General features: G+C 38.0%; 1 protein-coding gene across 1 annotated transcript in view; it reads left to right on the top strand.

Moving 5' to 3' along the window:
• Window positions 1-17174, top strand: part of COL19A1 (collagen type XIX alpha 1 chain) — a 287102-nt gene that overhangs the window by 154534 nt on the left and 115394 nt on the right. The gene's annotated exons all lie outside the window — the stretch shown is intronic.

Below are 17174 nucleotides of genomic sequence, written 5' to 3'. Positions count from 1 at the left end.
CAGGGAAATGCAAATCAAAACCACAGTGAGATGTCATATATACTAGAATGGCTATTATCAGAAAGACAAAATGTTATAATTTCTACAGATAATATAGGGATATTTATTTTTGTTCATCACAGCACCATTCACAATAGCCAAGATCTGGAAACAGCCTAAATGTCCATTGACAGATGAATATATAAAGAAAGATATATATTTTCCACACAAAATTGAATATTATTCAGCTTTTTTTAAAAAAAGAAAACCATGCCATTTATGACAACATAGATGAACCTGGAAGACATTATGCTAAGTGAAATAAGCCAGATACAGAAAAACAACTACTGCATATTCTCACTTATAAGTGAAATCTAAAAATGTTTAATTAATAGAAACAGAGAGTAGAGGGTGATTAGTGGGGGTGGGGAGAGAGATTTGGAGATATGTTGGTTAAGGGATACAAAGTTTAAGTTATCCAAGATAAATAAGTTATGGAGATCTAATGTACAACATAGGTTGACAATACTGTATCATATACTTGAAATTTGCTAAAAGGGTATATCTTAAGTGTTATTACCACACACAAAAAAGTAAACATGAAATTATGGCTGGATTAAGTTAGCTTGATTGTGGTGAATGTTTCACAACATGTAACTATATATCAAATCATAAAAATATACACCTTAAATATGTGCAATTTTTAATTATCAAGTATAACTCAATAAACTAGAAAATAATAATAAACAGATTTTTCAGTTCTAACTAAAAAAAAACACTTATACTTCCTAAGTCATTTGAGATGGCATAGCTCATGTGTGTACATGTATGTGTATGAGTGCATGTGCATGTGAGAAGAACATTTAACCCGAGACCTACCCTCTTAGCAGATTTTTAAGGGTACAATGGTATTGCACTTTTGCGCATACAGACGTGGTCAATTCAGTTCCTCCTCTTTTGTTTTAATGAAAAATCCTGCCAAGTCATATAGTCACCCATCTTGTTGTATAGTTGCCTTTTTGAATCACTGAGTAGAAATTGATCCATGTCATTGTTAAATTTCATCTTCTGGATTAGTCCATAATACCATTCTGTTAGTTGGGCTTTTTAGTTTTGTTTTGTTTCCACAGGGAAATAACTCCCAGTTTCACATATCTCAAATTTTGATGAGTCTCCCCTCTAAGTACTCATTCAAATCATTAATAAATCCTGACTAGAACAGGGTCTACCATTGATATCCTGTGACATGGTAATCAAATAATTTACAAATACATTTGAATTCTACTTCCTTCCCACCCACATTTCTTAATTTGCCTGTAAGATAATTATGTGAGTCTTTGTCATACTAGCTAAAATAAAGAAAATATTCAAATGAGGCTTTTTAAAAAATAATAATGCTTGAAATTGAGATTTTACCCTAGCAAAACTTACATTTCAGAAGTTGGGTTAAAGAATAAATTAAACTTATCTATTCTTCATGATAATTGTGGAGGAATGTATTCAAATTATAAAGTTCAACCACTGTTCTCTGCAAGTTTACTCCATTTATAAATATGCAGAGTCACAATCATTTTATATTACCTTTATTTTCTCTTCTATCAAGAGTGACACAGTGTAAGAAACTAAAGAACATACTTCATTTTTTTAAAAAATGTATTTTATTGAGTTTTTTACAGAGAGGAAGGGAGAGGGATAGAAAGTTAGAAACATCGATGAGAGAGAAACATTGACCAGCTGCCTCCTGCACACCTCCTACTGGGGATGTGCCCGCAACCAAGGTACATGCCCCTGACCTGAATCAAACCTGGGACCCTTCAGTCTGCAGGCTGACACTCTATCCACTGAGCCAAACTGGTTTGGCAAGAACAGACTTTAAAGCTGCTGTTAGACATGGTTTGTCATTATTACTGGTCTTTTATAGGTGTTCTATTTATCAAGAAAAGGTAGCTACAAATAGGTATTATTGACATTATCCACATTTACAAATGATTATTTTTAAATATTCTCAGTGATATAATCTGCTTTATAAGCTACTTCAAAGAAATAAAGCTTAATTAATTTAAGAAATGAGCATGCTTCCATATTTATATTTAGGTCCATATTAGTGCCATTATTTCTTCCCTGTGCAAGAGTTAGGTAGAATTCAGTTCTTTTGGGCATAGAAGTATATTTGTGGGTGTGCATATATATATACATACACACATACTTAAAGGTAAGGCCAGTAATTTTTACATTTCATTGGAGTTTATAATAGAAAACATCATGAGGACAGAAGGCCAGGACACTGTAGGGCCAGTAAGTCAACAGAAGAGACGTTCAAGATGCAAGGAGGGCTCAATAGGATTTAAATTTGTAGCATAGAGATCACGGATAAGAAAAGAGGTGGTTGGAATTGGTGCCAGCTGAGAGGTTTTAGTTGAATAATCAGGAGAGCATCCTATGTAATAAAAGGCTAATATGCAAATTGTCCCCTCAACCAGGAGTTCGACCAGGGGGCAGGGCCAGCCGGTCAACCACCACAGCCCTTCCCCACAGCCAGCAGGAACTAGAGGGCACCCCAGAAAAGTATCTTAGTGAAAAGTGAAGAATTTCAGAGCTGAGCATATTCATTGACATTTACATGAACATCTCAAAAGAACTGGCATTTATAAACATTCCCTCTAAGATATAGATTCCTTATAGGATTTCCTAATATTCCTAACAGAATCCCCCAAAATATATATAAAAAATAGTTTTATTCTAACATAACTTTGGATTTCTCCTTTATAGTTACATAAGGTGCATGACTGAATAATCTTAATTTTGAGGTTGGTATAAAACTACCATGGCCTTTTTAAAAGAAATCGCTCTAGGTCTCTGGGAAAAAAAAACACCAAAAACAAACAAACAAACAAACAAACAAAAAACCTCACAAAAACATTTGGTGAATCAGTTCTACTTACTTCCACAAACAGAAATTTATTTGGTTGGAACAAAATGACATCTCACTCTTGCATTTCTGTTGTTGGGTCCTAAACAGAATTTTTCAGTTTTAAATTCCTTCTACCATGCTCTCAATTTAGCTTCTATACTGGTGCCTTTTTTTTCCTCCAGCCATTCCCATTCCCTTCTCTCTCTCTCTCTCTCTCTCTCTCTCTCTCTCTCTCTCTCTCTCTCTCTTTTTTTTTTCCATTTCAGGGCAACTAACCCTCCTTCCAACATTTTTGTGCTATTTTACTTTCCTTTGAAGTGCTTGCTCAAAGCCAGCTTTGAAGCCTGTGTCTGGGGGTCAGGAGTCCCTGCATTCTAAATAGCACAGAGAACCTGAACCTAGGTAGCTCTCACCCTTACAGGATGTGTCCCTTCACACCAGCCCAGTCTTAATGGCAAAGGAATGGGTCATATTTCCTCGACAGGTAGGAATCTGATGGTCAATCCTGCAAAAGTATAGGAGGTCTGCTGGCTTCTTAGGATATAAGCAACATGGGGGTGATGTTTAGGCTCTAGGGCCACACAGCCTGAATTTAAGTCCCAGCTTTGCCACTCATTGGCTGTGTGACCTTAGGCAAGTTCCTCACCCTCTCTGTGCCTCATTGTCCTCATTTAGAAAATAGATTGTAATATCCCTACCCGCCCCCCAGAATTGTTGGAAGGAGAGTGCTGGTTATGAATTAGCTGTTGCCATGATTCTCATTCCAAGACTAGTGATCTGAAGCTGTTTATAGAAGGGAAAAAGTATATAACTTCAGAGTAGTGGGAGTTGATTAAAGAGAATACCTAGTTGCCCAAGAAAAATTATATAAAGTAAATTGACTGTTTTCACTCCCACTCCGTTGAACCCATCTTATTGAACTCTTACCTGAATTCTTACTTTCTCTGTATATCCTCCCCCATGTTCTAATACCCCAGAAGCTTTATGAGGCCTAGTGTTGATTCAGCTTCATAATAAAATGAAATATCTAAAAAATTTTAATTTAAAGGAGCAGAGATGAGGATTGGTTTCTTCATCGTGGAGTAGCTGAGGCCTTAATGCTTTAGTGCATGCATTGTGCTGATCATGTATAAACTCACCAAGTGTTCATGGAAAAACCTTGTTCTTCTTTTGGCTTGTTTCTGGATCAATTTATATCCTTTATCTAAGAAGACACAAGTAATATAAATAATGTTCTAATAATTCCTGAATTATATCAGTCTCACTAGGGAAAAGGACAACAAAATCACTGCCTCTGTGAAATGAACACATGCTATAGAACTCATCTAAGCAAAATTTTCCTTAAGCGTATTTGCTTTTATGGGACTTGATATCTTTTCCAAGTGAAATTTTACCCAGATAGCCTACCCATATTCAGTGAAGGCTTCGTAGAACACAGCAAGCCAGTAAAGCAGGTCAGGACTGTTCCCCGCTCCCCCCCCCCCCCATAGTATAAAAGCATTTCTTCTCGCTCTAGGATAGCTTATTCCACGGTGCTAACTCCACAGCCATAAAATGACCTCAGAGTTTCAATGAAGCAAGTTCAGGGGCTGGTAGAACCACTAACAATTCTCTGTAGTTGCAATTAAATTCTTTTACATGGGCCTGAATTTGGGGGAGAAGCCTTATGAAGAAAAGAATGAACAGTGATAAATTTTCAGCTCACAAAGTAATTTGGTTATTTGCACAGTCTAATTAGGGGGAAATAGAATATTGTTTTCCTATCTTTATGTATTAAAACTGACATTGACCTGTAAAATGCACAGTGAGCATATACAAAAACGCTGCTCACTCACTAAAGCTATGACTAATGTCCTTGTACCAAGAATTTGTATTGCTAACAGGAAATTTGTTTTAAATAATAATTCTGCTCTGGTCCTAGGTAAAACAGGAGTGAGGGGTATAGGAAGCATCGTTTTTGCTTGGATCCATATATAAATGTGTAAATATGCATATTTTATATAACATTTTAGAGGTTCTTTATTCAACAATGAGTAATCCATGTTTATTGCATGTTTTAAATTTCCACTTTACTTCTTATGAAATTTCCTGAGGCTGTGTCCTTGAGGATGCCTTGAGAGTTTACAGGAGATAGCAACTTTGATCCTATCTGACATTTTTAATGCGTAACTGGGAAAGTGTGTACCCTGTTCAAGTCCCAAGAGATTTGCAGTTTTTCCCCAATACCTTACTAGAATTTATAAAACTAATGAGAGTCAGAAGATAAAAATGATCAAACCTACAATTATCACTGCATTTCTTTTTGCAGAGCTTCGAAACTCACTTTGGGGAACCTTCACTATTGTTTTAATGGCTGATACTGCTGGCTTTCTCTTGTTGTCTTTCTAGAAACTCATCATTTAGGATTATCTAGCTATCTCCAGTTTACCTATGAGACTTTTAAAATTAATACTTATGAAAGGATGATTTTATATAATTGATAAAACTCTTACTGAGTTAAATTCATCACCTAGAGAGGAAAAAATGCACTGTAGTATAAATTCTACCATATCTTAAATCATATAATGATTTATTTTGCATTTATATTTTCTTTGTATGAAGTACCATTTGTACTAGGAATGTAAGGCATTGAAACAATGTAAGTATCTATGTCACTATATATCATATTTACAGCTTATACATATTTGTAACCTGACTTTACTCAGTTCTTGCTTATGTGCTTTGGGTGCTATATGTAGTATGTGTGTATGAAGTCACCTATATGCTTCCATTGTTTTATTCCTCATTTCAGTGATTAAGTGAGAAATCAGTATAGAATAGAAGAATTACATACTAGTCTTAGTCCCTTTGTCATATGATACATTTCTCAGAGCAAAAATAGATCATTCACAAATTACCTTCCTGTGCTAGTCCTAACTGATGAGGTCCCAAATAGCATGTGATTTAGTATTAAGCATGTGACTTCACCATTTACTGTGTCACATATTTAGGTGTGATTTAATATTTGTGAAATTTCTTAATAGCATTTCAGGGTTCTTGTCAGTTAAATGCCCCTCGAGATATAGAATCAGAATTTCGGAAAACATTGACAAAATTTTAAGGAATGACACCGGTCTGCTTTATCTGAAAATTTGTACTTCAGAATCTTCTCCTAATGTCCTGCCACCCAGACACTCCTGCTCATTCTAGCTTTGTGTCCCCAAAGCTGCCTCAAACATAGCTTCTGAAGTAATGGAGTAAGGCAGGAAGAAGGGAAAGAAGCTAAAATATGTTAATGTCAGACAAGTGTCCACCAGGGAGTAGTTGTGGAGCAAGGACAAGAATCCTCCCCTTTTGCCTCACACTCCATGACTGGTGGGAACAATAAATCAAAAGAACAAGATGTTGGGAGACAACTGCTAGCTCACTCTAATTAGAACTGGTGAAAAAGAGACACCGTGGGAGATGCAGCCCAGACTTTGTGAGAGTAGGCTATCCCTTAGATCAAGTTAAATATCACAGCCATTTAATGACAGTGTGCCTGTGGTCCACTGTGGTAAACTTCCCTCTAATTAGTGAGTCCCTGCAGCACACTTGAAACAGAAGACAAAGGACCCTGGGAAGGCCGTGACAACCGCCACGACAAAAAGATGACAACCAATGTTTGTGTTTCAATAATACATATATAAGGTGTTAAGCCATAGGAGCTAGGGTTCTCACTCATTTAAATGAATATTTATTTGTGTAACAGAAGAGCTGTATAAGCTATCTCTGTAATTTGGATTAGTAAAGAGGCAATGTTTTATGTTTTTCAAATAGAATGCTGACACTGAATGGCTTGTTTGTATTAACAGAGCTAAGAGTTGATGTCTGCTGTGGGAATAGCATCCCATCTCTTGGGAAGTCCTTCCAACTGGAGACACCCAGACCCTGAGGTTTGGGGAGACTGGAGCCACTTCAGAGGGAGGGGCCTGAGAGGAAGGCCCATACCAGGCACATCACATGTTTTATGTTAGAGATGAAAGGGAACTGTAATGTCACTCCAGTCCACCAAATAAGGGAACTGAGGTCCCGAAACATTCAGCCATTCTCCAAGGCTGCAGGGCTATTCATGTCTTAGTTATTCTGTGTGAGAAGGAGCACCATTTTTTATTTTGTGGTCCCAAACCAAAGTCTAGATTTGCATGTCTTTAAAATGGAGGATATTGAGAATGTAACCAAAGCTACTTTATTTTCTAATTAAGGCCACACATTATAAGGAACAATGTACATAAGTCCTGTTGGTGCTGACCAGGTCTCCACATATTGTAAAGAATGCAATTTATGTCCCTATGGCTTGCTTATCTGGCAGCACCAGTTGGGAACCAGTCTTGCCTGATCAGTGGGGAACAGGGATGGGAGTCAGAGCTGCTCTTTATCAGCTGTAGGATTGGGTTAATTTGTGACTTCCAGCAAATCACTCAAAATTCTCGTCGAAATCTATGTTTCATCATAAATTCAGCCCTCTGGTATATAATGGGATTAAGCCACAAGCGCTTTAAAAGCACCCTGGTGACAGGTGTTCTCTGAAGGAGTCAAAATATTACCTACTAAGCCACACAAACACTTAAAGAGAATGGAAAAGGAGAGGACACTTTCCACCACAGTGGCGATATGCTAATACTCCTGTATCCGTATTTTTACTCAGTACACCACACTGAATACGTAAGTGGCTACTTAGTACATTTACCATTGGAAATGTCAAGTACAAAGCTATTTATCCATTTGGACACACTGAATACATGTGTGGGTGGCTGCCAAAACCAATAATTACACGATATTAATCAATTTGGGAAATACTAACATAAGTTTTCAGAAATGCAAAGCATTTGGAACTTGAAATATTTTATGGCCTAGTGACTTTGAAAGCTAGCAAATTATGTTTCTAATAAATAATATAAGACTTTAATTTTGTGCAATTTCATAGTATTTTGAGCTACCTTTGGTGACAGCACAGAATTCTCAAAGTAAGTTTAATTTGATAGTACTTTAGTTTTTTCAATATGTTATATTTCATTTTTCAGGGAAAAGTAGAGCTATTGAAAACACATATAATTTATTTTGCAAAATAAATTTAGTGCCTGTTTTGTATGAGGTACCATGGAAGTGACTTAGGTTGGGTTTCCCTAAAAGGATAATCTAAGATGGAATTCTTGTGCACATGATTTATAGAATAAACCTGAAAAAAAAGTGAGAAAAGAAGAAAAAGGAGGAGGAATAATGCAGGCAAAAATGTAGTTTCAGAAGTCTAGTCTCAGCCTGATCCCACAAAGCAATCAGAAGCATCACAGATTTTTATCCTACCTTGAGCAAGGAGCTAGGCTTTGATACCCAAAAACACACTGAGTGGGGATAGGGAAAGTACCATTTCAGTATCTCCAGCTCCTGTAGACTAAGGCAGAGGGGTGCAGGCAGAAGTCATTAGTAGCCAACACCATGGTAGTTGGGTACCAACCAAACTTGGCACCAATAGCATCTGCACCAGAGGCAGAATAAAACACAATCCCTATTATTACCAAAGCAGCATCCACAATGGCTTTTAAGTGGAAGTAAAGACATAATGAAAACTTTGATAATATTAACCTCACCACCAAGAGAGAAAAAGAGAGGAGGTGTATTTACATTAGAGTAGATGACAGAACTGTTCTTTTAGTCTAATCAGTAAATAATAAAAGGCTAAAATCAGGTCACATTTTTAAACAACAGAGTGAAATGGGACAAGATGGTACAGACATCAGAGAAAAAATGAGCAGAGAGACAAGGCAATGGACTTATGTATCAAAAGTGATTACTGCTCTGGCCAGTGTGGTTCAGTGGATAGAGCACTGGCTCAAGTACTGAAGGGTCAAGGTTTGATTCTGGGTCAAGGGCACATACCTGGGTTGCAGGTTTGATCCTTGGCCCCCATCCGGGCATGTGTGGGAGGCAATCAATCAATGTGTGTCTCTCACATCGATGTTACTTTCTCTGTCTCTTCCTGTTACCCCCTCCCTCCCTTCCTCCCTCCCTCCCACTCTCTCAAAAATCAATGGGAAAATATCCTCGGGTGATGATTAACAGGGGGAAAAGTGATTACTGACATATCAAATCTGAAATTGTGATAGTGGCTTTAACCAAAGTAGAAAACCCTGGAGGGCAACATTCTTTGGGGGAAGAGGAGTCAATTCCAAGCCTATAGCATTAGGTCTGCTGAAAGGATCTTCAAATAGAAATGTTCCAGCCCTTTAAAATCTGGGTTAAGATCATAAGGAAAGGGACAGAGTTTACTATTAGGAAATCATCAATTTATGGTGATAATCGAAGCCACTCGCGTGGGTAGAATGGCCAAGAGAGAGACTACAGAAAGAAAATAACTAAGAAAATAACATTGAAAGTAGCGGGTTAAGAGGTGAATGAGAATGTTAAAAGTATGGAGAAATAAGAAAAGTTTTGAAAGGGGAGAGGTGGTCAACTGATTGGAAATGCTTCAGGCATCAGAGAGGCTGGGGTATGAGGCAAAGCCATCAGTGATCTTGAATGAAGCTGGTTTCTAAGAGTCACTGCTCTGCACAGAGATGGATAGGATATTTTACAGGTTAGGTCTTGGGAATTGTAGTAAGTATTGAGAAAGTCAGGGGATTAGAGACTATTCTTTTCAGAAGCTGGGTATAAAGAGAGTTGGCATCCGATCACATTTGGAGAGGTTAAGGAAAATATTTTTCCTGGTAATTAACTACATTGGTAAACTGAGGCAAGGAAGTCAATGAGTAGGGAGAAACTGAAGGTGCAAGCAACAGGAAACAATAATAATCCAGGAGTACCAGCGAAGGTTAGAAAATGCACATGTGTAAATATGGATCAGCACCTCTACCTTGAGGACACATGGGAGGAGAAAAGGGGTGTGGCCATTCACTTAGGGGGCAAAGTAGGAATCAAAGCTCTGTGCATAGTCATCTCATACAGAAAGAATTTTTCAGTGTAGATATAATTCAATAAAACTTTTGCTGTTCATAACAGGCATCAGTCTCAAGACTGTTCATAGTTTTCTGGTGGCTACTGCTTTCTTCCTTCATGAACAGCAAGACCCATTAGTCAAGTGAAAGCAGAGAGAATTACAGAAGTAGAGAAAGCAAACTTGAAAATGGTGGAGAGGGGTGGGGCAGTTGGAGTAGCAAAGGTCTACTGCTGCAATTTCAGACTTTTCCTAGATTCTTGAAGCAGCTGGTGAAAACATAGGCATTTCTCTTTACCTCCTCTATCTATGCCCTCTCTTTTTTTTGTAAATTATCAAGGGTATCTTAGAACATTTCTGTTATCAGCCGTTTGTCTGAATTCATTTATTTTGTTTTATAAATCCATTTTGCTAGAATACAGTTCTAACTTGGAAAACTTAGTTTTATTGGTATAATCTAAGTAATGTCAGAGTAAAATATTGCCAAAATTAAATTGTTCTTATCTTTATTGCTTTTGGCAATTTTCACTTTTTATAGCTCTGTACATATTCTGTAAATTGTCATTTATTTTTTCTCAAATGATATAAAATTTTTGAAGCATGCTAATTAAGTATAATTCCCAGGCTAGGAAATGTCAAGAGACCAGTTTACCAGATAAGTGGTCCTGCCTGTGTCTTTTATCAATAAATCCTTGTGATTATAGTTATAAATTTTTATATGGTATACTGCTAACTTACTATGGGCTTAAAATACTTTTCACTGGGAGCTGATAGAAATGAATATGGTGTATTTCTCTGCATGGTTACCATAGAGATAAAAATCTTTTCAAATGTGATGGCACAAAAATTACTAATTCAAAAGAAGTTATGCTTCTAATTTAATATTTAAAATGGTGCACTCTTCCCTTTCTTTTTTATTTTATCAAAATTGCATGACTTGAGTGTGTCTAATATGCTTTTATTGGATAATTTCTAGTATAAGAAAAACCGGAGCAAAAATTAAATTGGTGAATTCCCCACAGCATTTAGTGTGATGAGGCTTTCATTTCTAATCTTTTATCCTTAAGAGATGCAACATTCTTAATTATCTCCCTCATACTCCACCTCTATACTCCTTCTTTATATCTTGCTATTCCATTTCAAATCTAATTACCTCTAATGGCTTTTCTTAAAAACAAACAATTGATGGCCTTTCTATTTCTGCCACATTATTTCCAACAATTAGACACATTTTCTAGCAATAACACAGTTCCAAAGATGAGCACATTTATGACATTTTCTCAGATCTTATTACTGTTCATGTTCAGATTTTATCATTCTCATAGACTTCCCTTGAAAAATCAAATTAGGACATTCTTGTATAATATTCTGTGACTTAGAATTTTTTTTACTTAATTTGATTTTGTTACAAAAATGTCAGCAGTATTCCTAGAGACACAGAAATGAGCTAAGTCAATGCTAAGACAGGTGATTAATTAAGTGAGAAAAAGTCATCCAATGAAACAAGACCATTGTGGACGATATGCCTAGAATGTCCCTTGGAGATCTATGTGATGGAGATAGAGGAAAGGGAGACAAGGTCAAAGAAAATAGACCCTGCCTTATCTGCATTTTCCTTACCATTGTTTTCTTTTCAAGCATAGACTACTGTCCACTTAGTTAAAAGGATGTAAAAGGAAGTAGAAGAATGGAGATGATTGTCCCCAACAAAAGATAGGAATTAATAAACCATGGGCGCTGTGCAGTACAATGCTATTCAAGTGTGATGCACAAAGTGTTACAAAACCATAATAAGTACAGAAATTTAAAATACATGTTTAGAAACTTTTAAAGCAATTTAATATTTCTATGTAATCTAAGCAATGCTTATTGGACTCCTCCAGTAGAACAGACTATAAATGAGGTGGTATGTTGTTGAACCCACATGGAGGGTCACAGCAGTGCTTGCTGCCTACAAGTCACGAGCAGTAGGGCCACATCACAACATGAAACATTTTCAGGTTAGCTTCCCAACTGTAATACACAAAAATCTGAGGAAATGCAATCATGTATTTTTATGCTATTACTTTATTTTTATTTTAATCAAGTTAGGGAAGTAAAATTTGTTATTTACTTATTTATAACCCTAACTAACCAATGGCAAAACAAGCTTCAAAGGAATTTTTTAAATTAAAAAATGTTGTTAATGTTGACGTTATTGCAGGAGTCCCCCTCCTGCCTCCATTTTGCCCACCGCCACCCTCCCCCACCTCCCCCTTACTTCACCTTTACCAATTATTATCTATGTCGATGAGAAATGCATATATGTTCCTTAGGTATTTTCATCACTTTTTTTTTTTTTACTGTACAAACTATTCCCTTTTTTAAATTAAGTCTTTGTTGTTCAGATTATTACAGTTGTTCCTCTCCCCCCCCCCCCCATAGATCACCTCTACCTGGTTCCCACTCCACCCTCTGTTCTTACCCCCCCAACTGTCCTCATCCATAGGTGTACGATTTTTGTCCAGTCTATTCCCGCACCCCCCACACCTCTTTCCCCCCCAAGAATAGTCAGTCCACTCCCTTTCTATGCCCCTGATTCTATTATATTCAACAGTTTACTCTGTTCATCAGATTATTTATTCACTTGATTTTTAGATTCACTTGTTGATAGATGTGTATTTGTTGTTCATAATTAGTATCTTTTCCTTTTTCTTCTTCTTCCTCTTCTTAAAGGATACCTTTCAGCATTTCATATAATACTGGTTTGGTGGTGATGCACTCCTTTAGCATTTTCTTATCTGTGAAGCTCTTTATCTAACCTTCAATTCTGAATGATAGCTTTGCTGGATAAAGTAATCTTGGTTGTAGGTTCTTGCTATTCATCACTTTGAATATTTCTTGCCACTCCCTTCTGGCCTGCATAGTTTCTGTTGAGAAATCAGCTGACAGTCGTATGGGTATTCCCTTGTAGGTAACTGGGTTTCTTTCTCTTGCTGCTTTTAAGATTCTCTCTTTGTCTTTTGCTCTTGGCATCTTAATTATGATGTGTCTTGGTGTGGTCCTCTTTGGATTCCTTTTGTTTGGGGTTCTCTGCCCTTCCTGGACTTGTAAGTCTATTTCTTTCAGCAGGTAGGGGAAGTTTTCTGTCATTATTTCTTCAAATAGGTTTTCAATATCTTGCCCTCTCTCTTCTTCTGGAACCCCCATAATTCGGATGTTGGTACACTTGAAGTTGTCCCAGAGGCTCCTTACACTATCTTCATATTTTTGGATTCTTTTTTCTTTTTGTTTTTCCAGTTGGGTGTTTTTTGCTTCTTCGTATTTCAAATCTTTGACTTGATTCTTGCAACCCTCTAGTCTGCTGTTGGGAGTCTGTATAATATTCTTTATTTCAGTCAGTGTATGCTTAATTTCTAGTTGGTCCTTTTTCATATCCTCTAGGGTCTCACTAGATTTCTTGAGGGTCTCACTAAATTTATCAGCGGTTTCTAGAAAATTCTTGAAAAACATTATAAGTGTGGTTTTGAACTCTATATCCAGTAGTTTGCTTTCCTCCATTTCTGTCATTTGTGACCTGATTCTTTGTCTCTGCATTTTTTTATGCTTCCCTGTGTTGATAGAGTGGCTTTCTGTGCTAGGTGTCCTATAGGGCCCAGTGGCTCAGCCTCCCCAATTACCTGAGGTGGACACTCTTGGTGCACCCCTTTGTGGGCTTTGTGCACAGTCTTGTTGTAGTTATGCCTTGATTGTTGTAGGATCACTGGGAGGAATTGACCTCCAGGCCAATTGGCTGGGAGAATCAGCTGTGTCTATGGTGGGAGAACTTCTGTGCTGGAGACACCCTTCTGGGGTAAGACTTGCTTCAGTGGGGCTTTGGTGCTCACTGAGTCTGCCCCCTGAGTGTGTCCCTTATGGATCTGAGGAGTTGTAATCTGGATGGTCCCACTCTGACCACTGGGTACACTGGCTCTTGGATCTCTAAGGAGGTGCTAATTTAGCCTCTGCCTGAGGCTACCCAGCAGGAGTTACGGAGAGATCTGCAGGTTCCTCTTCCTTGTTTGGGGTTTGGAGGTGCTCAGATGAGGCCCAGCTGTGAAGCAATGCAAGCTGCTGTGGGGCCTTGAGCCTTCTTTTGGATGTTCTGGTTCTCTCTCACCCAGCTGCAGTTTGTTAGGTAGTAATAAACATTGGGACTTACAATTTGTATGCCCATATTTCATTTTTTCTAGTAATTCAGTTTCATTATATTTTATTAAAGTACCAGCCCACAGCAAATTAAAAATTTTAAAATTTTTCAATAGAGCATTAATTTAGTGAATTGCACTGACAGTAGCCTAAAACTGTAACAACAAAACCTTTATCACTAGCAGAAAATTTTCTGTTATTTAAGTATTACTAACTAGTTTTTTTCAATTTTAATATATTTTTATTGATTACACAGAGGAAGGGAGAGGGAGAGAGTGATAGAAACATCAATAATGAGAGAGAATCATTGATTGGCTGCCTCCTGCACAGCCCCTACTGGGTATCGAGCCCACAACTCAGGCATGTGCCCCTGACCGGAATCAAACCCGCGACCCTTCAGTCCACAGGCCAAAGCTCTGTCCACTGAGCCAAGCTTTCCAGGACATAACTAGGCTTTTAAAAATAGTCTAACCTGTTCCCGGCTGGGATGGCTCAGTGGTTGAGGGTCAACTGTGAACCAGGAGGTCATGGTTCAATTCCTGGTCAGGCCACATGCCTGTGTTGCTGGCTCAATCCCCAGTGTGGGGCATGCAGGAGGCAGCTGATCAATCTCTCCTCATTGATATTTCTATCTCTCTCTCCCTCTCCCTTTCTCTCTGAATCAATATATATATATATATATATATATATATATATATATATATATATATATATATTAAATTTTTTAATAAAAATAAAAATAGTTTAACTATGTAATAATTAAGAGAAATGTGCACTTAGCCATGTCAACTCTTCTAGGAATATATGCTAAGAATCCTGAAACACTAATTAGAATACATTCACCCCTATATTCATAGCAGTGCTAGTTACAATAGCTAAGATCTGGAAACAGCCCCAGTGCCCATCAGATGAGTGCATAAAAAAGCTGTGGGACATTTACACTATGGAATACTATGCAGCTGTAAAACAGAAGGATCTCTTACCCTTTGAGACAGCATGGAGGGACCTGGAGAGTATTATGCTAAGTGAAATGAGCCAATCAGAAAAAGACAAGTATCACATGATCTCACTTATATGTGAAATATAATCAACAAAATAGATCCAGAGCCCTAACCAGTTTGGCTCAGTGGATAGAGCGTCAGCCTGAGGACTGAAGGGTCCCAGGTTTGATTCCGGTCAAGGGCATGTACCTTGGTTGCGGGCACATCCCCAGTAGTGGGTGTGCAGGAGGCCGCTGATCGATGTTTCTCTCATTGATGTTTCTAACTCTCTATCCCTCTCCCTTCCTCTCTGTAAAAAATCAATAAAATATATTTTAAAAAAATAGATCCAGAGACATAAAGCATGGAATTGACTGAGGAATTGAAGATGGAAGAGGGAGGGGGAGGTGGGAAGAGATCAACCAAAGAACCTGTATGCATATATGCATAACCCATGGACACTGACAATAGTGCAGTGAAGGCCTCGGGGGGGGGGGGGAGTAGGAGTTGGGGGGAGGAGGTAAATGTGGGGGAGGGGACATCTGTAATACTTTCAACAATAAAGATAAATTTTTTATTTTTTTAAATATATTTTATTGATTTTTTACAGAGAGGAAGGGAGAGGGATAGAGAGTCAGAAACATCGATGAGAGAGAAACATAGATCAGCTGCCTCCTGCACACCCCCCACTGGGGATATGCCCACAAACAAGGAACATGCCCTTGACCGGAATCAAACCCGGGACCCTTTGGTCCGCAGGCCAAAGCTCCATCCACTAAGCCAAACCGGCCAGGGCAAAGATAAATTTTTAAAAAGAATTAACTATTAAAAGGAGTTCTCAGCTATGCAATATGTAATCCCAGGACTTAGAATGCAGGCACCCATTTGTTGTTACAGTTTTAGGCTAAGGATAACTTGTTTTACTTCTGATTGCTTTATTTCTGGCTACCTAGATTTGTTCTTTTGGATCTATAAGTAGGTCAAGATACTTAACCTGTGAAGCTAAAAGTGATTTTGTACATGGAATGTCTGAAAAAGTATTCTCAGAGGAAAAAGCCCCTTCCTCTCCCAGTTTTCTCCTTGGGAAGAAGAAGATAAAATGGAAGTTAATGGGTAAAGTCTGAACAGATGTCTGACTGGCCTTTTTGAGACCTGACGATGCATTTTACACAAAGAATTTAACAACCTAGAGTGCAGAGAAAAAGGCAATTAAGTGTTGGATTTAGGTGTACAGACAGGCAAACAAGACACAGTTGAAGGTATCCAGATAAGGGTCTGTGAAGATAACTAACTTTATGGCTGAGCTTAGGCTCCTGCTGACTGGCTTTCTTTAGGTGAGATGAACATGCCTAATTTTGTCATGGCTAGAGCTGACTTGGTCACAAAACGGAAAAAATTGAACCATCTCATCAGTTATTATAGCAATAACATTAATATGTGCAATATTATAGTAATAAAATATCATTTATGGTAATGTTATATTATCCTGGTTACTTACAACATCCCTCTCTCTTAAGGAGCATTACCTCCACTTTTCAGATAAGGACACTGAGGCTTAAAGAATTTAAAGTGACTTGTTCAGGGTCACAGAACAAGAAATTGGTAGTCAGATTCTAACCCATGTCCATTGCCAAGTTCTGGTTCTGCAGTAGCCAAACCATGTGTCATGATCTATTAGCATGTCAGAAATCAACTGCATGGGTCACAATCAGACTTTTAAAAAAATACAATAGAATATACAAAATAGCTGTAACCACTGTAGAGGGAAATGGGTGGCGTCAGAGACCACCCCTGAGACTAGTACAGAAGCTTCTCTGCCTATTTGTCTCTGCCCAGCCCCTTGTCTGTCTGTAACTGCCTTGATTCATTTCCCTACTAACCCTTTCAACTTGCCTTCTCTCCCCTGACCTGAAACTTAGCATATGAATGCTGGCTGGTGACACAGATGCTATTCCTCCTGCTGTAGAATGGCCTTGGTGGTGGTAGCCAGAGCAACCCACAAACCTTGCCAATGGAAGGATGGCCATTTATCATTTGATAGGTTCATGCCTTGTATAGAGATCTGGTTCCTTGAACTTTTTATTAATAAAATGTTAACCTCTGCATCATGTCAGCAATGTACACCTCAAAGGTCACGGGTTCTGGAGTCATGTAGACTCCTAGGTGAGCCCTGGTTCTGCAGCCCAGG

The sequence above is a fragment of the Myotis daubentonii genome, chromosome 6 (assembly GCF_963259705.1).
Source record: "Myotis daubentonii chromosome 6, mMyoDau2.1, whole genome shotgun sequence".
In the NCBI taxonomy this organism is placed as follows: Eukaryota; Metazoa; Chordata; class Mammalia; order Chiroptera; family Vespertilionidae; genus Myotis; species Myotis daubentonii.
Note: the sequence above shows the minus strand (reverse complement) of the source record. Positions and strands in the feature narration are given on the sequence as shown.